The sequence below is a fragment of the Eubalaena glacialis genome, chromosome 5, assembly GCF_028564815.1.
Source record: "Eubalaena glacialis isolate mEubGla1 chromosome 5, mEubGla1.1.hap2.+ XY, whole genome shotgun sequence".
Classification (NCBI taxonomy): Eukaryota; Metazoa; Chordata; class Mammalia; order Artiodactyla; family Balaenidae; genus Eubalaena; species Eubalaena glacialis.
In genome coordinates, this window is record NC_083720.1 from 116,498,504 (window position 1) to 116,523,459 (window position 24,956).

Consider the following 24,956-nt stretch of genomic DNA (forward strand, 5'->3'; position numbering starts at 1 on the left):
GTCTTTATAACTTATCTTCTGTATGTGATAAATAAGGTTATTTTTATGCCCCACTAGACAAGCAATAGAAATTTTGCTTTTTTTATTTTATTAGATTAAAAGTAAAAAGGGGTTCAGAAGCCAAAGCAAAAGAGTTATTTTCATTATTCTCTATCTATAAATGTCCATATCCACTATACAAAGACATAAAAATATCACTTTTGTGATTTAGTGTGTTTAATTGTAGTAGTATCCATTTTTATATTATAAGAGATTTTGTGAAAGAATTGCATTTTGTGCTGAGGAAGGAAAATTTATAAAGAGTGTTTTCAACACTAGCTGAACAGCACTTAATTGGCTAGCCAACAGTAGTGCGATTAGCAGAGCTGGGAAGAAGTAGGGAGCTCTAATACTCAACCACATAACCTACAGCATCTCCTTTCCTATAAAGCAGCAGTAGTTCAAATGCTACAAAAGTCATTCAAGTTCATGAAAATGGAATTCTGCTACTACTAATTGTTTTCATTAAATATTCATGGAAATAAGTGAGTTTGGAATTAACTGAATTATTTTAAGTGAAATAAGCATATCAGGTATTTGAAAATTGTACTTTCCATGTATAACATTGTTTACTTTATAAAATGTATCTCATTCCTATTGGTATTAAAGTCTGCCTAATGTTTACAGTATGATTCCATTTTGAAATATCTGTTTATATACATACATATTTTCAGGAATGCATCACATACATAAAATGAGCTATATCTGCATGAAAAACGATTATAATAGAATTATATTGAAGTTTTTCCCATAGTATACATTTAGCAAACATTACTATTTGTTTAAATAAACTTGTGAAATCAAAGGAAACAGTGTGTGCAAAGCTTAATTTAAAATATAAACAGATCTTACCCTCCTTCTTAAGTAGATAATATAGCCTGACTAGCTTTAAAATGCATTGAATTATTTATGCGTGTTTATGTCCATTTAATTTCCCCTAAGCTGGTTTTCAGAGGAGTTTTAGTAGCATTGATACAAAGCTACAATTTTATTTGGTAATCTCTTCCATGTTGCACAGGGAATTCTCTTTCTGAAGCTGAATTAATGTAATCAACACCCTTTCTTCTGTATTATGTTTCTGATCATTCTGTTCAAAAAGAAAGTCTAAATGGGGCAGTGCAAAAAAAATGTCTAGTCTGAAAATCACAATGAAAATTTAATATTTCCTTGTATTGAGAAACTCCTCATTTAACATAATGGTTTAATTTATTCTTTTAAAGCTGAAAAAAAGTAGAGATCAGTTTTGAAGTTGATTTTTTTTCTCCACTTTCCCTGTTGTTTCATCACTAGTCTGAAATTCTGACTGATGAGAAGACAGATCTAACCATGCATAAACTTTGAAGTGACATTAATCTATATTTTACAAATACATACTGATTTTTATATTTTGACAGTCTCCTTGGAAGAGATAAGAACATTTTTTTTGGTCTTTTCTTTATAAGAAGTTATAATTAGGACAGGAATATATTTACAAAATGTCATACCATAAAAACAAATTATGATGTCTGATTGTTTCAGTACCAGGGCTTCCTTGGTGGATTAGTAAGATTTTTTTGTGCTATTGTGATTTATTTATTTATTTATTTCCTTAGTAGGAGATTGATTGTGTAAGCTAGTTTTCTAAGTGAGGAAAATCAAGATAATCAGGTACAATCATTTCTGTTCTAATTGATCAACATAGTTATTTTGGAATATTTAATGTATATACCTGGATACCTATTCCAAAAAACAAGTATGTTGTTAGATTGAAATGAACTATCCATTTCCAAGTGAAATCTTGCAAATGAAAACTCAGCTGTAAATTTCAGAAGGTAGGAACCTCTCACTTTATTACTGTTAACTAATGTTTATTAAGGACTTAGTATATGCCAGGCTCTTATTTAAGAATATCACATGTGTTAATTCTTTTAACCCTCACAAAGGCCTTCTAAGATTGGTAACGTTATTATTGTCTTTTACAGGGACAGAAATTGAGGCACCATGAGGTTAAGCAAGTTGTACAAAGTCACACAGCTAGTGGATAGAACCAGAATTTAAACACTGTGCAGTTCACAACTAGCATTTTAATAAAGGAATAGAATAGTATAGCATTACATTAAAAAAAGAAAGTAATGTGCATCATGTATGAATCTTCTGCTTAAGATGTGTGTGTGTGTGTGTGTGTGTGTGTGTGTGTGCTGGGTTATGATTTGAAGTGACAGACTTCTTACTATGAGTTTTGGCCCAGAAACCTTGAGAAACGCTGCAATATGCTATACTGCTTTCTACGTTTGGCATCAATTGCTAAGTCTGTTTTGATGTTATTTTATCAAGTTGCTTTTCACCTCTCATGCTGAAATGCATGGTAAGAGACAACCAGCATTCCATTGCTTGAAAAAGGAAAGCTTTTCCCAATTGCCTACTCCTGGTGTGTTTGTCCCAGGTTATGCCCCAAGCTTTTTTGACTAAGCCTGTTTTATGAAAAAGCTGCATGTTTGCTTAAATCTAGAGAATACCTGATGTTACTACTCGAGCATTCATTTGGGTTTTTCATTTATTGATTGTTCATTGAGTAATAGTGTGTGCGAGGGACTCTTAGTTTCTGGAGATTAGATAAAATAAAATCTTCTAAGTTACTATTTTACTAAAAAATAACTGAAGATTGGGGGGAAAAAGCAGGACTGGCCAAGGTATAAAAAAGTATTTAATATTTATTAGAGCTCACATTCTTAAAGTGAAGGAAAATACTGAAAGAAAGAGTTCAAGGTAGAGGGAAAAGGAAAATCATGCATTTTTCAACTGTAGAGTGCAAGCACAATGTGATCTGTTATTTTGTTTAAGAGTCAAGAAAAGTAAACGTTAGGGGAAAATGACCCTACCTTGCAGTGTAGGAATTTGAGCAAAGTTTACTATCATCAGATCTTCAAACTGTATTTTAAATTTTGGTCCAGGTCCCAGTTAATCATAGGTTTTTGTTTGTTTGTTTGTTTGTTTGTTTTAAACCTATCTTACAATGCTGTACCATCCACACTCTGTTAAACTAGCAGCTTTCATTGCTCTAGTCTGGGTCAAAATGTTTCTAAAGCGTACATTCTGAGATAACTGAAGAGTACTGAATGACAAGGCTGTTCTGAATTTATTTACTGGTTGATGAGTTGCTATTGTTTGTCCTTGCATTTATTGTGTTTTTTCTCTCTCTCTCTCTTTGTTTAGAGCAAAAGTAGATGATTTCCACCACCACCCCTGCCCCGCCTCCTGTCTCCTTTTTATCTCCTACCATTTGGTTGTGTGTTTTTATATGTGAGATATTTCTCCTAACACACACATTTAATATACAGCATTCATCTTGACCTGGAATTGACTACCGACATTTAACTGTTGTTGATCAGACAGCACTTCTTTATCTCTTTAAGTTTTAAGTGCTGTTTCTGACGAATGCCAGTCCTTTTAGTAGGCTCTGTAACAGATATACTGGGAATCAATATACCATCTAGATGTCACAGAGGGAAAAGAACACTCTTTTTTTTGGGGGGGGGGGAGCAATATTGTTTTAAAATGATAGGCGTTATAACTTTTACTTTGTTTTTCTATTTATTGGGCTTCAGTCAAAACCAAAGGAATTCAAACTTAAAAAAACGTTATTGTATTATAACAGTAAATAATGGATCTTAAAGTACTTAAATAAAACATAATTGCAGAGAAAGAAATTTAAAATTACCCCACATTTGGCTATTTTTTATTGGCTGACAAAATATATTAAAAATATTTTAATCTTGGCATCAAATATACTGTTATATGCCACATGGATCTTAGGGATTTTGATATAAATTACATTCCCTGGCCTTGGGGAGTTTATAGTCCAGTCAGCAAAAGAATGATATTGGGAAAGGTTAGAATCTTTTTGTAGAATTGTGAGGGAAGCCCTAGTAGGTGCTTTTAACAAACATTTTGTATAAGTGCCCTTCTTTAATCCCTTCAACAACACTGTAAGGAATGTGTTATTATCTTTATTTTACACATAATGAAACTAAGATGTAGTGAAGTTAAGCAGCTCTCTAAGGTCATACATTTTCCAAGTGTTAAGGCTAGGATTTGATCTCATATCTGTCCCTATCACTGAACTGGTAGACTTCAGATATAACCAGAAAGAATAGTTTACATTGAATACTTGCATTTATACTTCTTTCCAATATGCAACTACTTTTACCTTTATCTTGGCAAAAGACTAGAGGTTTACTTTTTGGAGAAATTGTACTGGAGAAGTTTCTGATTTGAGAACAACAAGAACAGCAGAGGGAGAGTTGAAGGGTAAGGAATGGAAAGCAGGAGGATTAACAGAAAGCTTTAAGAACTGAATGGTGAAGGCCCCCAGACCCCTTTTGCTGTCATGCTATCGGAACTCTGACAGCCAGGCTTGTACCAGCCCCACCCTGTAAGACAGAAAATTGTGTTACTCTTTGGATATACTGACTGGCTCAAGAGAAAAGACCTGAAAAGTACTGACATTTAGGGATCCTGCTTGGAGCCCACCTGATTTCTCTTCAGTGAAGTCGACCCGTTCACATGCTGCTTATGTTCAGTGTACTTCAGTCAGCTCTTTCGTGCCTCGTTCTTAAAAATGAAGGTAGCAGACATTTAAAGACAGCCTTCAGTGTGAAGGACAACAGAGACTAAATGGAACAGAAAAATAAAAGAAACCAGAAGAAACAAAGACAATTCAAGAAGCAGAAGAAGCCTTAAAAACAAAACAAGAATAAATACCCTCACAGAGAAAAACTATTGCATTAATAGAAAAAGAAAATGATTTTATAGAAAGTAGAGTGTAAGTGCAAATGTTTTCTAAAAGGAACATCCAAAATGAAAGGGGAAATAGCCTGGAAAGATAAAATTCAAGAACCAGAGTAGGAAATTTTTGGATTTAGGTAGACTTGTGTCAGCCTGCCTCCATTTATTAGAAGGGACCTTTAGCAAAGTACTTAATTTGGGGGATCCTATATAGCAAACTGCTTTTTATGTAGTATTTGTATAATACTGAAGAAAATTTTTCATGGGTACACTGATCTTTTAAAACTTTAAATTATTACATGTTCAATGTGATATATTTTGTTTAAAATATGGCTGTGCAACTTTTCCCCCACAATTTAAAATTAAGTTTAGCAAAATGTGAACATACACACACACACGGGGCAATATATTGTGGTGTGTTTAGAGGATTTGCTGAAGTTTTGTTTTTAAATTAGGAAAGCAATCTATTGGTTTTGTATGACTATTTTTTAAAATTTGTATTTTTAAAGTATTAGCACTCTGTATAGCAGGTTTGTTTTTTTACTAGAAGTTACCTTCTAGTGGAAGTTTTTATATGACTCTAACAGAGGTTAAGCCTACACTTAGTTTAAGCAGCCTTCAATGACATTGTTTTTTTAACATTAGTCAGAAAATGATAAAGTGAAGTAACTGAGATGGATTGTGGTTAATATTACTGTCAGGGAGATGAATAATCTTGACATGTACCAGCAACACACTGCCAGTCAAGTAATCCTTCTCAAAGTTAAGTATTTATTCTCAAATCATCCTAAGTTACTGTGGTGTGGAGTGATCATTTATTATTATTTATAAATGAATTGTTTTATTTACATAGCATTACCAGTTTTATCCCATAGTACTTCCTGTTTTCTTAGTTTAGTGCTGGGTGTACTAACTTGGGTAGATCCTGAGTAAGGAACATGTACTTAACCATAAATTCACATAAAAATTGTTTTCAAAACACCTAGAAAAAAATTTTTTTAAGTTGAATAAGCTCTGGTATTATACTTCTGATTTCAGGCTGGAGTATTTTTTTCTAAGAGAGTAAATATAGTAGGAAGACATTTAAAAAACCTGTATACATTTGGAGCTTTCTTTATATCTTTGTGTCAACTTCTCATTCTTATAGTTCCCTGTGATAGTCAAAACTTATTTTATGTGAGTATGTGATAGTCTGCTTTTTATAGCGGGTAAGTAGTAACGTATCTTTTAGTCACATGTCCACATTCCTGTCCAAGTCTTTTTTCTCCAAGTCCATTTATTAGAATAAGCATATTTATTCAACATAAACAAAGGTTTACAGTACCCTGTTTATATTGAATAAATGTTTTTATTCAAATAATTGATTACTAAACATTTTCTGGGTACCTTTTGTAGATATTGTTCTGAGAACTGTGAGAAACAAAGGTGAATGAAATAGTCCCTACTTTTAAAGAGTTTTATAACCAAATGAATGTTATGTAGGAACCATTTATACAAGAATAGTTTTATTTCTGTGTGACTGTGACACATTTCTATGTGACTGTGAAACATTTTATTTCTGCGTGACTTAACTTTAGACTGTCCCACTTTCAGAAAAGGAGTTTTTAAAAAACTGTGAATTCATGATTTATAATGTCAACCAGCAAATGATTTGAAAATCTGAGTGGTACCTTTCTGAAATACAGACAAGGTGATTAGAAGACATTCATAGCATTCAGAATTGTTGTATCATTTACAACTCCACTGTTTAATGCCCTTTATAAACTTGAGGTATCATCCTCTTTAGGCCATCTTTCCAGGATTCTGTTCTAGGACCTGATTTGTTTGACAGTTTCACCAATATTACAAATTGATCATACAGCTTGCATTACAGTAATTAAAATACAAAGTTTTAAATCATTTTTCAGAATGAAATACTCATGTAAAATATTTAGTGAAATACAAAGAAAAAATGTGACATCTTACATTTAGGCTTAGAAATATACAGTATTAAAAAAAAAAAACAGGAAGAAGAGAGGATGAAGATAAGTCAGAGTTCGAAATATAAATGGCAGTAGTCTTATTGGTAGGACGGAAGATAAAGATGTAGCAGTTGTTTTCAACCTGTAGCCTTAGGTCACTTGAAGGGGGGACTATGGGTTTACTGCAAGAGGCCTGTGAATTCACCTCTACGTGTATATGTTTGGAGCCTGTCTTACTGGAAAAATTTAAAGCTGCTGATGTAGATTATTTAGTTGACTACATGCTTATTATTACCTAACAGTGATTTGACTTTTCTAAAAACAAATTGTGTCAAACATAATTATTATTACCCTCTTCTACTGTTGCTGCTGATGCTACTTATTTTTATCTATAATCTATCATAGTTGCAAAATAACAGTTGAAGTTCATTTGTTTTACAAATGCAAGTCCAGTTCTTCCAACACCATTTGTTGAAAAGACTTTTTTTCTCATGAATTGTCTGGGAACCTTTGTTGGAATTAAATTGACTATATATTGTGTGGGTCTATTTCTAGACTCTATTCTGTTCAGTCAATTAGCATATCTGTCCTTATATCGATACCACACTGTCTTGTTTACTATAGCTTTATAGTTAGTCATAAAATCAGGTCATGTGAATCCAACTATGTCTTCTTTTTCAAAAAGGTTTTGGCTATGCTAGGTTTTCTGTTTTTCCCAAATAAATATAGGAATCAGCTTGTCAATTCTGCTGAGATTTTGATTGGTATTGTACTTAATCAATAGGCCATCTTTACTAAAAATGATATATTAGCAATATTGAATCTTCCATTCCATAAATATGGTTTATCTTCCATTTGTTTAGGTTTTCTTTAATTTCTCTCTAATGTTTTATGGCTTTTAGTAAACAATTCTTGTACATATTCTGTTAATTTATCCTTAAAATTTTCATGTTTTTTATTGTTACAAAATTTTCAATTCCAGTTGTTCATTGCTAGTATATGGGAACACAATTGAATTTTTTATATTGACCTTATATTTTACAACCTTCCTAGACTCAGTTATTCATGCTAGCAGCCTTTTGTAGACTTTAGGACTTCCTACATCTCCCAGTGAATACTTACTGCATTATATAATGTTAACTAGAAGTGCTGAGAGTGCCTTGTCTCTGATCTTAGGGGAAAAGCCTTTACTTTCATCGTTAAGTACGATAGTAGCTATAGGTTTCATATGTTTCTATTGTTTTTTCTGTTTTCAGTTTCACTGACCTTTGCTTCCCTTATTGTTTTTCTTTCTACTTGATTCAGATTTAATTTCTCCTCTTTTTTAGTGTCTTAAGGTGGAAGCTTTAAACTATTGATTTCAGATCTCTTTTTCTTTCTAATATAAGCACTTAATGATACAAGTTTTTCTCAAAGCACTGATTTTGTAAGGTCTAACAAAGTTTTCTATATTGTGTTTTCATTTTTATTCTTTTCAAAATATTTTCTAATTTTCCCTGTGACTTTCTCATTGACCCATAAATTATTTAGAAGAGTATTGTTTCCTTTCCACAGATTTGAGGATTTGTCAGATGTCTTTCTCTTGTTGATTTCTAGTTTAATTCCATTATGATTGGAGAACATACTTTGTATGACTTCGGTTCTTTTAAATTAGTTGAAATTTGGTTTATGGCTGCAAACATGGTGTACATTGGTTAATGCTCCATGTGTACCTGAAAACAATACATACTCATCTGTTATTACATAAAGTGCTCTGTACATGTCAACTAGGTTAAATTGGTTGAGAGTGTTGTTAATATCTTCTATATCCTTACTAATTTTATATCTACTTGTTCTGTTGATTACTGAGAGAGGAGTGTTGACTTCTCCAACTGTAATTTAGATTTGTGTGTATCTTTTTTCATTTCTCTCAAGTTTTTGTTTTATTTTTTATTTTTAGCGTTTGTTTTTGGGTACCTGTTATGAGTTGAATTATGTCTCCCTAAAAGATATGTTGAAATCCTAACTCCTGGCACCTGTGGACATGACCTTATTTGTAAATAGGGTCTTGGCAAATGTAATGAAGTTAAGATGAGGTCATTAGGATGGGCCTAATTCCAACATGACTGGTGTTTTCATAAGAAGAAGATGAAAACACCATGTTAAAACAGACATCAAAAGAAAGAATACCATGTAGTGATGGAAACAGAAGTTGGAGTTATGTTGCCAGAAGTCAAGGAATACCTGGGGCTACAAGAGCTGGAAGAGGCAAGGAAGGATCCTCCCCTAGAGGCTTGCAAGAGAGCATGGCTCTGCCAACACCTTATTTTGGACTTCTAACTTCCAGAACTGTGAGAAAATAAATTTCTATTGTTTTAGGCCACACAGTTTGTGGTAGTTTGTCATAGGAGCTCTAGGAAACTAATACAGTGCATACACATTTCAGATTGTTATGTTTTCCTTATAAATGAATCCCATTATCTTTATGTAAGGTCTCCTTTCATACCTGGTAATAGTCCATGTTCTGAAGTCTACCTTTTCTGATGTTGATGTAGATATGACAGTGTTATTTTGATTATTACTTGTACTATCTTTTTCTATCATTTTTTTAAACCTGTCTATGGCTTTATTTTTTAAATTTCTTTTCTGTGGACAATATATAATGGAGTCTTGCTTTTATACCCATTCTGATAAGCTCTGCATTTTAATTGGGTTGTTGAGACCTTTTACATTTAATGTAATTTTTGATATAGTCAGTTTAAATGTACTTTCTTGCCATCTGTTTTTTATCCCTTATATCAGTTCTTTGTACCTTGTCTCCCTTTATCTGTTTTCTTTTAGATTATGTATTTTTATTATTCTATTTTATCTTCACTGTGTCTTGTTATTTATACCTCTTTTTTATTAATTAATTTATTTATGTATTTTTGGCTACGTTGGGTCTTCGTGGCTGCGCGTGGGCTTTCTTTTTTTAGTTGTGGTGAGCGGGGGCTACTCTTCATTGCTGTGCGCGGGCCTCTCATTGCGGTGGCCTCTCTCGTCGCAGAGCACCGGCTCTAGAGCGCAGGCTCAGTAGTTGTGGTGCACGGGCCTAGCTGCTCTGCAACATGTGGGATCTTCCTGAACTAGGGCTCGAACCCGTGTCCCCTGCATTGGCAGGCGGATTCCTAACCACTGCGCCACCAGGGAAGCCCTATACCTCTTTTTTAAGTTTAGTGGTTTCTTTATGGTTTGAAATATATGTCTTCAACTTATGACAGCCTTTCTTCAAATAATAATATACCATTTCATGTATAGTCTTCAAACCTTAAAACAGTATACTCCTGTTTTCCCTATTCCATCCTTTTGGAGTGAGAGCCCATTAGGAACTGTGTTTTGTTTTGTTTTGTTCTTTTTCTGCTGTACAGGCATATCTTGTTTTGTTGTGCTTTACTTTATCGTGCTTTGCAGATATTGAGTTTTTTACAAATTGAAGGTTTGTGGCAACCCTGCCTTGAACAAGTCTATAAGTGCCATTTTTTCAACAGCGTTTGCTCATTTTGTGTCTGTGTCATATTTTGGTAATTTTTGCAATATTTCAAACCCTCCACCATTAAAAAGATTATGACTACTGAAGACTCAGAAGATGGTTAGCATTTTTAGCAATAATGTATTTTAAAATTAGGACACGTACATTGTTTTTTTAGACATAATGCTATTGCACACTTAATAGACTACAGTATAGTGTAAACATAACTTTTATATGCACTGGGAAACCAAAAAATTCACGTGACTCTCTGTATTGCTGTATTTACTTTATTGCAGTGGTCTGGAACCAAACCTGCAGTATCTCCGAGGTATGCCTGTATAGTCTTGTGGGTCTTGAGAATGCAAGCCTCATTGGCTTTCACAGCTAGGTGTTTTGGGGGCCTGTCTCACAAGTGGAAGTCTTAAATGTTGAGGTGCTAGGTGTTTGGTCCCAAACTCACTCCTCAGGGAGAATCCGTGGGTTGTGAATTCCCTCCCAGTGGTGCGTCAGCTGGTGTGTCACTGTCAGGGGTGAGGTTTGTGAGATTGTGTCATACCCTTTCTTACCTGTTATGATGTGGGTTTTTCTTACTTGCCCAAGGTGTAAGAGTTGCCCAGCTAGGTTTTAGATTTCTTTCAGAGGGAATTGTTCCATGTGTAGCTGAATTTTCAGTTTCTCTGTGGGAAGAAGTGAGTTCAGGAGCCTCCTTTGTCACTTCTTTGGACCAGAACTCCTGATTTTAATGGTCCTAAGTGTTTCTTTAATTGGACAGGTGAATCGCTCAGCAAATGAATAGGTTTTGTTATAATAGCATTGAGCCTCTTGGGTGTTTGTCATTTTCATAATTACTTAGAACATCTTTTTTTTAGTTGACCTTGGATTGTTAAGATTATTTTTTGGATACTTCCAGGCATTTAGCTCAACAATGACATTGGATTATCAGACTATTTTAATTGATTTATGTGCCTTTCTCAAACAGATAAATACCTAGAATGAAAATCACTTAATATGAACCATAGCTAAATAACATAGAACTGTGAAGGCGTTGCTACTAAATCTACCAATGTGAGCCTCTGAAATGATTTAGATTCTACATAGGTACAATTAGTAAAATGGAATACTATCTTTTTCCCAAGATGTGTTTGTTAAATTGAAATAGTATAGGAGTTATATGTTTACTGCCACTTGGAAGAACGTGTGTTTTCAAGGCATCAAAATCTGCTCTGGTACTTGAAAACAAAAGTGCTTATTTGTTAACTTTAAAAGCCATAGTAGTGTGCCAATGAAAGTATTTTCTCGACAATACTAAATAAAATGTAGAGTGTGTGCAGATAAGTGCCAAAGCATCTCAGCTGCATATAGCACATGATGAAATATCCTAGAAGCCAAGGTTGAGTAAGTGTTGATGAGTCTGTTTGTTTATTTGTCATTTAGATAAAAGAGCTGCTGCAACTGACACAAAATAGTTCCTGCACCCCCTAACAGTGGCAACATTACTTAAATGACGGAGGCTATTCTTTTATTTTCTTCTCTTTGGGGGTGGGGGAGGAAGGCAGGGGTAGAGAGGCACAAAATAAAATTCATTGGCTTCTTTAAAAAGTTTCAACAACACACGGAATTAAAGGCTTTCATTTGGATTCGTAGATGTGGATATACAAATATAAAAGTTAAGAGGCAAGTAAAGCAATAAACTTTGGTGACAGTGTTTATGTTTTGTGTTCACTTTTTTTTTAACATCTTTACTGCAGTATAATTGCTTTACAATGGTGTGTTTGTTTCTGCTGTATAACAAAGTGAATCAGCAATACATATACATACATCCCCATATCTCCTCCCTCTTGAGTCTCCCTCCCACCCTCCCTATCCCACCCCTCTAGGTGGACACAAAGCACCCAGCTGATCTCCCTGTGCTATGTGGCTGCTTCCCACTAGCTGTCTGTTTTACCACTGGTAGTGTATATATGTCAATGCTACTCTCTCACTTCGTCCCAGCTTACCCTTCCCCCTCCCTGTGTCCTCAAGTCCATTCTGTATGTCTGTGTCTTTATTCCTGCCTAACCCTAGGTTCTTCAGAACCTTTTTTTTTTTTTTAAAGATTCCATATATATGTGTTAGCATATGGTATTTGTTTTTCTCTTTCTGACTTACTTCACTCTGTATAAATGTCTCTAGGTCCATCCACCACGCTACAAATAACTCAATTTCATTTCTTTTTATGGTTGAGTAATATCCATTGTATATATGTGCCACATCTTCTTTATCCATTCATCTGTCGATGGACACTTAGGTTGCTTCCATGTCCTGGCTATTGTAAATAGAGCTGCAATGAACATTATGGTACATGACTCTTTTTGAATTATGGTTTTCTCAGGGTATATGCCCAGTAGTAGGATTGCTGGGTCGTATAGTAGTTCTATTTTTAGTTTTTTAAGGAACCTCCATACAGTTCTCCATAGTGGCTGTATCAATTTACATTCCCACCAACAGTGCAAGAAGGTTCCCTTTTCTCCACACCCTGTCCAGCATTTATTGTTTGTAGATTTTTTGATGATGGCCATTCTGACTGGTGTGAGGTGATACCTCATTGTATTTTTGATTTGCATTTCTCTAATGATTAGTGATGTTGAGCATTCTTTCATGTGTTTGTTGGCAATCTGTATATCTTCTTTGGAGAAATGTCTATTTAGGTCTTCTGCCCATTTTTGGATTGGGTTGTTTGTTTTTTTGATATTGAGCTGCATGAGCTGCTTGTATATTTTGGAGATTAATCTTTTGTCAGTTGCTTCATTTACAAATGTTTTCTCCCATTTGAGGGTTGTCTTTTCATCTTGTTTATGGCTTCCTTTGCTGTGCAAAAGCATTTAAGTTTCATTAGGTCCCATTTGTTTATTTTTCTGTTTATTTCCATTTCTCTAGGAGGTGAGTCAAAAAGAATCTTGCTGTGATTTATGTCATGGAGTGTTCTGCCTAGGTTTTCCTCTAAGAGTTTTACAGTGTCTGGCCTTACATTTAGGTCTTTAATCCATTTTGAGTTTATTTTTGTGTATGGTGTTAGGAAGTGTTCTAATTTCATTCTTTTACATGTAGCTGTCCAGTTTTCCCAGCACCACTTATTGAAGAGGCTGTCATTTCTCCATTGTATATTCTTGCCTCCTTTATCAAAAATAAGGTGACCATATGTGTGTGGATTTGTCTCTGGCCTTTCTATCCTGTTCCATTGATCTATATTTCTGTTTCTGTGCCAGTACCATACTGTCTTGATTACTGTAGCTTTGTAGTATAGTCTGAAGTCAGGGAGCCTAATTCCTCCAGCTCCGTTTTTCTTTCTCAAGATTGCTTTGGCTACTCGGGGTCTTTTGTGTTTCCATACAAATTGTGAAATTTTTTGTTCTAGTTCTGTGAAAAATGACATTGGTAGTTTGATAGGGAGTGCATTGAATCTGTAGATTAGGTAATATAATCATTTTCAAAATCTTGATTCTTCCAATCCAAGAATGTGGTATATCTCTCCATCTGTTTGTATCATCTTTAATTTTTTTCATCAGTGTCTTATAGTTTTCTGCATACAGGTCTTTTGTCTCCTTAGGTAGGCTTGTTCCTAGGTATTTTATTCTTTTTGTTGCAATGGTAAATGGGAGTGTTTCCTTAATTTCTCTTTCAGATTTTTCATCATTAGTGTATAGGAATGCAAGAGATTTATGTGCATTAATTTTGTATCCTGCTACTTTACCAAATTCATTGATTAGCTCTAGTGGTTTTCTGGTAGCATCTTTAGGATTCCCCATGTATAGTATCATGTCATCTGCAAACAGTAACAGCTTTACTCCTTCTTTTCCGATTTGGATTCCTTTTATTTCTTTTTCTTCTCTGATTGCTGTGGCTAACACTTCCAAAACTATGTTGAATAATAGTGGTGAGAGTGGGCAACCTTGTCTTGTTCCTGATCTTAGTAGAAATGGTTTCAGTTTTTCACCATTGAGAATGATGTTGGCTGTGGGTTTGTCATATATGGCCTTTATTATGTTGAGGTAAGTTCCCTCTGTGCCTACTTTGTGGAGGGTTTTTGTCATGTGTGGGTGTTGAATGAGTGTTGAATTTTTGTCAAAAGCTTTTTCTGCATCTACTGTGATGATCCTTCAGTATTGGTTTTTCTCCTTCAATTTGTTAATATGGTTTATCACATTGATTGATTTGGGTATATTCAAGAAGCCTTGCATTCCTGGGATAAACCCCACTTGATCATGGTGTATGATCCTTTTATGTGCTGTTGGATTCTGTTTGCTAGTATTTTGTTGAGGATTTTTGCATCTATATTCATCAGTGTTATAGGCCTGTAGTGTTCTTTTTTTGTGGCAGCTTTGTCTGGTTTTGGTATCAGGGTGATGGTGGCCTTGTAGATGAGTTTGGGAGTGTTCCTCCCTCTGCTATATTTTGGAAGAGTTTGAGAAGGATAGGGTTAAGGTCTTCTCTAAATGTTTGATAGAATTCGCCTGTGAAGCCATCTGGTCCTGGGCTTTTGTTTCTTGCAAGGTTTTTAATCAGTTTCAATTTCGGTGCTTGTGACTGGTCTGTTTATATTTTCTATTTCTTCCTGGTTCAGTCTTGGAAGGTTGTGCTTTTCTATGAATTTGTCCATTTTTTTCAGGTTGTCCATTTTATTGGCATAGAGTTGCTTGTAGTAATCTCTCATGATCCTTTGTATTTCTGCAGTGGCAGTTGTTACTTCTCCTTTTTCATTTCTAATTCTGTTGATTTGAATCTTCTCCCTTTTTTTCTTGATGAGTCTGGCTAATGATTTATCAATTTTGTTTATCTCTCAAAGAACCAGCTTTTAGTTTTATTGATCTTTGTTATCGTTTCCTTCATTTCTTTTTCATTTATTTCTGATCTGATCTTTATGATTTCTTTCCTTCTGATAACTTTGGGGTTTTTTTGTTGTTCTTTCTCTAATTGCTTTAGGTGTAAGGTTAGGTTGTTTATTTGAGATGTTTCTTGTTTCTTGAGGTAGGATTGTATTGCTATAAACTTCGCATTTAGAACTGCTTTTGCTGCATCCCATAGGTTTTGGGTCATCATGTTTTCATTGTCATTTGTTTCTAGGTATTTTTTTATTTCATCTTTGATTTATTCAGTGATCTCTTGTTTATTTAGTGGTATATTGTTTAGCCTCCATTTATTTGTATCTTTTACAGATTTTTTCCTATAATTGATATCTAGTCTCATAGTTGGAAAAGGTACTTGATACGATTTCAATTTTCTTAAATTTACCAAGGCTTGATTTGTGACCCAAGATATGATCTATCCTGGAGAATGTTCCATGAGCACTTGAGAAGAAAGTGTATTCTGTTGTTTTTGGATGGAATGTCCTATAATTATCAGTTAAGTCCATCTTGTTTCATGTATCATTTAACGCTTGTGTTTCCTTATTTATTTTCATTTTGGATGATCTGTCCATTGGTGAAAGTGGGGTGTTCAAGTTCCCTACTGTGATTGTGTTACTGTCGATTTCCCCTTTTATGGCTGTTAGCATTTGTCTTATGTATTGAGGTGCTTTATGTTGGGTGCATAAATATTTACAATTGTTATATCTTCTTCTTGGATTGATCCCTTGATCGTTATGTAGTGTCCTTCTCTGTCTCTTGTAATAGTCTTTATTTTAAAGTCTATTTTGTCTGATATGAGAATTGCTACTCCAGCTTTCTTTTGATTTCCATTTGCATGGAATGTCTTTTTCCATCCCCTCACTTTCAGTCTGTATGTTTCCCTAGGTCTGAAGTGGGTCTCTTGTAGACAGCCTATGTATGGGTCTTGTTTTTGTATCCATTCAGCCAGTCTATGTCTTTTGGTGGGAGTATTTAATCCATTTACATTTAAGGTAGTTATCGATATGTATGTTCCTATTACCATTTTCTTAATTGATTTGGGTTTGTTATTGTAGGTCTTTTCCTTCTCTTGTGTTTCCTGCCTAGAGAAGTTCCTTTAGCATTTGTTTTAAAGCTGGTTTGGTGGTGCTGAATTCTCTTAGCTTTTGCTTGTCTGTAAAGGTTTTAAAATCTCCGTCGAATCTGAATGAGATCCTTGCTGGGTAGAGTAATCTTGGTTGTAGGTTTTTCCCTTTCATCACTTTAAATATGTCTTGCCACTCCCTTCTGGCTGCCGAGTTTCTGCTGAAAGATCAACTGTTAACCTTATCGGGATTCCCTTGTATGTTATTTGTTGTCTGTCCCTTGCCAATTATAGTATTTTCTCTTTGTATTTAATTTTTGATAGTTTGATTAATATGTGTCTTGGCGTGTTTCTCCTTGGATTTATCCTGTTTGGAACTCTCTGCACTTCCTGGACTTGATTGACTATTTCCTTTCCCATATTAGGGAAGTTTTCAACTATCATCTCTTCAGGTATTCTCTCAGCCCGTTTTTTTTTTCTCTTCTTCTTCTCTGACCCCTGTAATTTGAATGTTGGTGCGTTTAATATTGTTCCAGAAGTCTCTGGGATTGTCCTCAGTTCTTTTCATTCTTTTTTCTTTATCCTGCTCTGCAGTAGTTATTTCCACTATTTTTTCTTCCAGGTCACTTATCTGTTCTTCTGCCTCAGTTATTCTGCTATTGATTCCTTCTAGAGCATTTTTAATTTCATTTATTGTGTTGTTCATTATTGTTTGTTTGCTGTTTAGTGTTTCTAGGTCCTTGTTAAATGTTTCTTGTTTTTTCTCCATTCTATTTCCAAGATTTTGGATCACCTTTACTATCATTACTCTGAATTCTTTTTCAGGTAGACTGCCTATTTCCTCTTCATTTGCTTGGTCTGGTGGGTTTTACCTTGCTCATTCATCTGCTGTGTGTTTCTCTGTTTTCTAATTTTGCTTAACTTCCTGTGTTTGGAGTCTCCTTATTGCAGCCTGCAGGTTCGTAGTTCCCGTTGTTTTTGGTGTCTACCCCCAGTGGCTAAGATTGGTTCAGTCGGTTGTGTAGGCTTCCTGGTGGAGGGGATTAGTGCCTGTGTTCTGGTGGATGAGGCTGGATCTTGTCTTTGTGTTGGGCAGGCCCACGTCCGGTGGTGTGTTTTGGGGTGTCTGTGACCTTATTATGATTTTAGGCAACCTCTCTGCTAATAGGTGGGGTTGTGTTCCTGTCTTGCTAGTTGTATGGCATGGGGTGTCTAGAACTCTAGCTTGCTGATCGTTGAGTGGAGCTGGGTCTTAGTGTTGAGATGGAGATCTCTGGGAGAGCTTTTGCCGTTTGATATTATGTGGAGCTGGGAGGTCTCTAGTGGACCAATGTCCTGAACTCCGGGTCTCCCAGCTCAGAGGCTCAGGCCTGATACCCAGCCAGAGCACCAAGACCCTGCCAGCCACACGGCTCAGAAGAAAAGGGAGAAACAAAAAGAACGAAAGAAAGAAAATAAATTAATTAATTAAATAAATTATTAGAATAGGAAAAAATTATTTAAAAAAATAAGTAATTAAAAATAAAAGAAAAATAAATAAATAAATAAATAAAAATAAAAGAAAGAGGGAAAGAATGAAGAGACCATCCAAACCAAAAAACAAATCCTCCAATGATAACAAGTGCTAAAAACTATATTAAAAATAACAGGGCTTCCCTGGTGGTGCAGTGGTTGAGAATCTGCCTGCCAATGCAGGGGTCATGGGTTCGAGCCCTGGTCTGGGAAGATCCCACATGCCACGGAGCAGCTGGGCCCGTGAGCCACAACTACTGAGCCTGCACGTCTGGAGCCTGTGCTCCGCAACAAGAGAGGCCGCGACAGTGAGAGGCCCACACACCGCGATGAAGAGTGGCCCCCGCTTGCCGCAACTAGAGAAGGCCCTCGCACAGAAACGAAGACCCGACACACCCAAAAATAAATAAATAAATAAATAAATAAATTTATAAAAAAAAAAAAACAAAAGCGTACAGTCAGAACCCTAGGATATATGGGCAGAAGCAAAGCTATACAGACAAAATCACACAAAGAAGCATACACATAACACTCACAAAAAGAGAAAAAGGAAAAAAAAGAAAAAAATATATATATGAAAAATAAAAAAAGGAAGAGAGCAACCAAATCAATAAACAATCTACCAATGATAATAAGCTCTAAGTACTCAACTAAGATAAACATAAGACCAGAAACAAATTTAATGCAGAAAGCAAACCCCAAGTCTATAGTTGCTCCCAAAGTCCACCACCTCAATTTTGGGATGATTCGTTGTCTACTCAGGTATTCCACAGATGCAGGATACATCAGGTTGATTGTGATTTAATCTGCTGCTCCTGAGGGTGCTGGGAGAAATTTCCCTTTCTCTTCTTTGTTTGCACAGCTCCTGGGGTTCAGCTTTGGATTTGGTCCCGCCTCTGCGTGTAGGTCACCTGAGGACCTCTGTTCCCACCCAGACAGAAGAGGGTTAAAGGAGCGGCTGATTAGGGAGCTCTGGCTCACTCAGGCTCGGGAGAGGGAGGGGTACAGAATGCGGAGTGAGCCTGCAGCAGCAGAGGCCGGCGTGACGTTGCAACAGCCTGAGGCGTGCCGTGTGTTCTCGGGAAGTTGTCCCTGGATCATGGGACCCTGGCAGTGGCGGGCTGCACAGCCTCCTGGGAGGAGAGGTGTGGATAGTGACCTGTGCTTGCACACAGGCTTCTTGGTGGCTGCAGCAGCAGCCTTAGCATTTCATGCCCGTCTCTGGGGTCCGTGCTGATAGCCGTGGCTCGTGCCCATCTCTGTAGCTTATTTAGGTGGTGCTCTGAATCCCCTCTCCTTGCACACCCCGAAACAATGGTCTCTTGCCTCTTAGGCAGGTCCAGACTTTTTCCCAGACTCCCTCCCGGCTAGCTGTGGCACACTAGCCCCTTTCAAGCTGTGTTCACGCAGCCAACCCCAGTCCTCTCCCTGGGATCCGACCTCCGAAGCCCGAGCCTCAGCTCCCAGCCCCCACCTGCCCCAGCCAGTGAGCAGACAAGCCTCTCGGGCTGGTGAGTGCTGGTTGGCACCGATCCTCTGTGCGGGAGTCTCTCCGCTTTCCCCTCTGCACCCCTGTGGCTGCGCTCTCCTCCGTGGCTCCAGAGCTTCCGCCCTGCCCACCCCCCATCTCCACCAGTGAAGGGGCTTCCTAGTGTGTGGAAACTTTTCTTCCTTCACAGCTTCCTCCCCGAGGTGCAGGTCCCATCCCTATTCTTTTGTCTCCGTTTTTCCTTTTTTCTTTTGTCCTACCCAGGTACGTGGGGAGTTTCTTGCCTTTTGGGAGGTCTGAGGTCTTCTGCCAGCGTTCAGTAGGTGTTCTGTAGTTGTTGTTCCACATGTAGATGTACTTTTGATGTGTTTGTGCGGAGGAAGGTGATCTCCACGTCTTACTACTCCGCCATCTTGAAGGCGCCCCTGTGTTCACTTTTTTAAAAGCTGTTTTTGCCAACCATTTTTCGGCATCCCCAAGACAAAATATTCATCTCTCTCCCCCTTTTGTGAAGCCTTCTGCTAAATTGATATCCACACACATTATATAGGTGGGAATAAAAACATAAATAACATTTTTTCAGAAGAGCATTTAATCTAAACCTCCCATGAAAGGATTCCAGTGCCCTTGCAGATTCAGCACCAACACTTTCATCAATCCATACAACTGAAGTTATTCTAGGATTTACTAGTCAATTTAGTTAGATGTGACTCTGAATTTTGGCTCCACTATTGACTGGGGAACCAATCTTTGATAGTTATTTAACTTCTCCCAGACTCAATTCTTTCACCTGTAAATTGGGAAAGCTAATAGTTTTGTATATTAAGGTGTTGTTGTAAATATAGTGAGATAATTTACTTAAGACTCTTAGACCCTTCATGTATAGCCAATAAATAGTTGCATTGTCATCAGATAGAATAGCCTCTTTAATATGTTTATCATAGTTATTTCCTGTAATCTTCCCAAAACAAATCATTATTCTCTAACCAGGAATGACCATCTTTTATGATGTCACATTTCCTGATAGTCCATCCTCTTTCATTGTCTGAATTTGAAGATTTTTGCTTAATTTGTTCCTGAATATCAAGTACCTTACACTTAATTAACATGATTCTTTCCTTTAACGTGACATTTTTATAACATCGGATTCATATAACATTGGGTTCAACCACATTGTTACCTTTTCCTTGTCCTCACTTTGTGATCGCTCTTTTTTGATATCTATAGGACTGCCCTACTTCCAGAATAAAATAATGTATAACCTCTCTTGCCTGTATGCCCTCTTGTATGTTATAGGACAGGGTTTATGTGTAGTCCTGGAATTAAAGGATATTTCCAGTGTTCTAATCATACCAAATGAAGATAACATTGACAGATGGCTTTAGGCCAGTCATTGAGATCCTAAGCACGATCCTAAAAGTAATCATGCTCTTTTGCCTCCCCTTCATGAGCCCATTTTCACTTTTGACAGCTCTTCCCCATTCCGCTCTTTACCCACAACATGTATGTTTATGATACACTATCCTTTAGCGTGTCCAACGGCCCCATTTCTGAATCTGTTGCTCCATAATGACCTTTTTCTTTTCCTCTAATCTTCTCTCCTGCTTCTCCTCTCCAGATGTTAAGGTTTAATGATTACCAAAGAAAGCTTTCACAGAAAGATGGAAAAAATATCTTTTTAGACTTAGATTTTAAAAGAGAAGGTTGTTAACTCAAGCAAATCTATACTTTGTAGAATTTCTGAGATTTATTGCCAATTCCCTACAACTTTCTTACTCTTAGTAATTGTAACCATGGTCCAGCAGTTTGGAACTTCACTTCTGAAAAGTTGATATAAATTGCAACAGTTCACATATAAATCTCAAAAGGAAGAAGGAATTCTGGTGATGGTGATAATAACAATTACAACAACATTAATAGCAGCTATACTTATTATTGAGTACTTTGTGCCAGGAGCTCTTCTAAGCACTTTACATATATTATTAGTCTTTTAAATAAACCTATTAAATAAATATCATATTTGAAAAATGGAAGTGTAAGAAAGTGGGAAATTGTTGAAATCAGGAAAAACATTTTGTAATACAACAGTTTATGGATAAAATGGCCCAAAGACTGGATTTGAGTACTGGATTTTTGTTTCCTAGATTTATGTTGATTTTGAGCTAGGTTATTCAAGATACTTATTTTCTTCATTATTAAAATAGGGTTATCTAGCTCACATTTATTGTGAGAATGCATAATAATGTTTTATAAAATACAAAATGTAAGCTGGAGGTTATTAATTAGATAACTTCAGTTAAGAAAATTTTTAAAAAGAAAGCAAAAACTTTGTATGGACACTACAGTCATTTTACAGCTTAACTTTTACTAGTAATCAGATGAAGGAGTCTGTGTTGGGTGGTTGTAGGGGTCTTTGAATCCAATACCATTTGTTTTTAATTAATGTAGTACTAGATGATTGTAACCTGCTTGACATTTCATATGCTTTTCACAGTAAAATTTGGAGGCCCTTTGGACTTTTGAAAGATAATTTTGTTTTTGATTATGTTTTTGAGATAGGGTAATGCAGTTTTGATGTCTACTGTGTACTGTTAGGCTTCTGACAGATAATGCACAGTACTGCATGTACCATTAGATGATTGTGATGCTTAATTACTTTCTTTCTTAATAGACAACATTAATTTCATCAGGCTTGTTTAATGGCTTTTTTTCTTAAATATTCTTGATCAAATAAGCTGAAAAATAACAATAATTATTATTACTAATAACTTACTGCATTCCAGGCACTGAACTGGGCACTTTACATGCAGTATTTTTATATCTGTAATAATTAGCAAAATTACTTCTCAAAAAAGGTAACAAAAGATTTTTTTATTGTAATATTCTTTAAAACCTGATTTAGAAAGTTTTGCTTTGCATATCTTGTTCTGAAAGGTATCACATGAGAATTTCAAACAGAATACTTACCAATCTACCACAGTTGTCAACTTTGCTATTCATGAGATTAATATATCCTATGTGTAGTGATTTTTTTTTTTTTTTTTTTTTTGCTATTTATACATTTTCAAGAGTTCTGGTGTTCTTTTTTCTTTAATTTGTCTTTTCCTATTTAATCCAAGTTCTTATTTCCATTTCTTTTTTAACGTAAATGCTTGTGGTGGTAGTCCTGATACTCTAATTTTTAAATAATTCCATTTTATTTGAATCACTTTTTCATCTTGTTGTGATTAAGGTTCTTTTATTATTTTGCAGATTTTAAAAACCTTATATAATTCTATTTGTTATCTTTTTGTAGTGTTTAAAATTATTTTTCTATATCCTCAGCCTATTCATATTTACCTGGTTATGAACTTGAATTATACCTCTCTAATCAATACTTATTTTTTATTGATTTTTTTCCAGGAAGTCATGATCATTTTAAATGACCAGTATTTTTGCTCTTCTTCCTTTAATCAATTTGCTGATTTTGAAAAATAATCTGTCAAGCTTTTACAGTTAAATTGTACAAAGAGCTTTCTGTAGGATGATAGTACTAGGCATCTTCCTGAATTGCCCTCCATTTGTTGCTCTTAATATACTGTATAAGTAAGAGGAACCATCAGCATTTACTTTTAGTTCTTTTGCAGAGATGAATAAACATCTTGAAATGCTGATTTAGATAATGTTTCAAAAATGCTATGATGCACTTTGGTGTATGACTGACTCTTGCTTAGTTAAATGTTTTGCAGCATTATAACATAGTTGGATTCAGCTCATCTTTTAAAGCAATTGTCAGAAAAATATGGGCCAGCATGGTAGAATGTATTAGCTCAATACATTGTCTCCATTTTATTATGAAGCTGCTGAGGAAGCTGTGATATACAGCACTGTCATTACAGATCTATTGTTAGGATGGTTCTACAGTCTTCTTTGCACTGCCATTAATTTATAGCAGTAAACAATATGTAGCCTTCCAACTGCAGCAAAGCAGAATCTTTTAATGAGGTGGATGTTATTACCACAATAAATCAGTGCTTTCGCGTAATGTATAATTCAATGTGTGTATTCCCACTGTAACTTCTCTGAGTAAGCTGATAGTGTATCATTGTCATTGCACAGCTCCACTGGTCTTTTTTTTTTTTTTTAACCTTCTTTTATTTGGGGATTTCTTTTTTATATGCTTGCAAATAAATGTCCTATGTCTTGATAGCTGTCCTGTAGCAGGCTTCAGAAATCAACTGTAACAATCACAGCCAGAATCAATACTGTGGGTTCTATGTATATGGATCTCTGCACGATGCCATTTTTTTTCGGATGCTAGTGAAATCAATCCTAATTGGTTTTAGCATTATATTCAAGAAATGTGATTCTATAACTATTGATTTTGGGGGTGTACTCATTTGGAGAGTAATAAAAATAGGAGCACATAAAGTGAATACTTAATATGCTGCAGAACCATACAAAAGGAGCATTGATTTTGTTTTCACGTAATTTGTCTTCCAGTGATTTTATTTCTTCTTTCTTTCCTTTTGCATGGCTCAGTCTTCAGGGACAACAGCTAAAATACATTTAAAGGCATTCCAAATTGGTTCTGTAACAAAGATTTCTTGGAGTCAGTCCCATTCTTAACTGGCATAAGTTTAGTAAATCAGATTTAACTCTTTTGTACAGAAACTAATGCTTTAAAAGATGTCATTTTAAATTGGTATACTGTGATACTGGTTTAAAATAATAATCAACTAAAGGTTTTTAAAAATTTGCTTGTAAAGTTAAAAAAAAAGGGCTTAAAATAAAATGTTGATTAGAACCATCCTATTGAAAGAGAATGAAAGGTACTAGAGATAAATGGCAGTTTTGAAAAAATAATTAACAATTTTAAGAAATATAGCCAAAATGATCATTTAAAATACTGCTTAAAATTACTTTTTAACATGAAAAGCAATTTAAAAACTAGTTTAACTTTGCTTCATTTTCCGTAGAATATTTCTGAATGCATCTATTTTAAAACCAGTATTTTAAATTTCAGTTTAACATTTTTTGCATAAATGATCAGATATTTTCTTTCTCATATAAATGAGTGATTAATTGATAGGTTTTCATTAAAGAAAGTAATCTTAATTTTTTTTCAGTGAATTGGTACTTACATTTTAAATAAAGAGTAGAGATTTTCTAGAGATTAGAATGTTTTATGAGAATGAATTGTTACTTGTTTTTTAAGCCCTTAGACCCCTTTGAGAATCTTAGAATACTCTGTATGTCTTCCTGAAGAAAATGTACATGTGCATAATCACATGAAATTTTGCTTACTGTTTAATGGAGTTCATGAATTCCCTGAATAACAACAGCAGCAGTAACAATAATGGTACCAGCTAACATTTATTATGCTCTTATCTTATACCAACCAATATTCTGGGGGCTTATAGGCTATTGTTTTATTCAAACTTTACCCCATTGCTAAAAGATAACCTTAAAAATAATAGCATTCATTGAATATTGTCAGGTATGGTTTGTCCCTCCATGTACTTACTCATTTTATTTTCCAAAACAACTTTCTGACTGGGTATTGTTACCACTCCAGTAAACCCAGGCTCTTCATCACTTCGCTATACTGCTTTAGGGACCTCTGCTGTAAAGTATTGTTGTACAAGCTCGTAATCTGTCTAATATTCTATTCATGTTACACATTAAAAAAAAATTTCATGCCGGCATGTTTTTGTCTTCTAAATTTTGGTTTTACTCATACTGTTAGAAATTTCTAGATTTACATTTAATCCCTTTT

General features: G+C 35.3%; 1 protein-coding gene across 4 annotated transcripts in view; it reads left to right on the forward strand.

Annotated features, from left to right (window-relative positions):
* Positions 1-24,956, forward strand: part of LRBA (LPS responsive beige-like anchor protein) — a 776,641-nt gene that overhangs the window by 579,221 nt on the left and 172,464 nt on the right. The gene's annotated exons all lie outside the window — the stretch shown is intronic.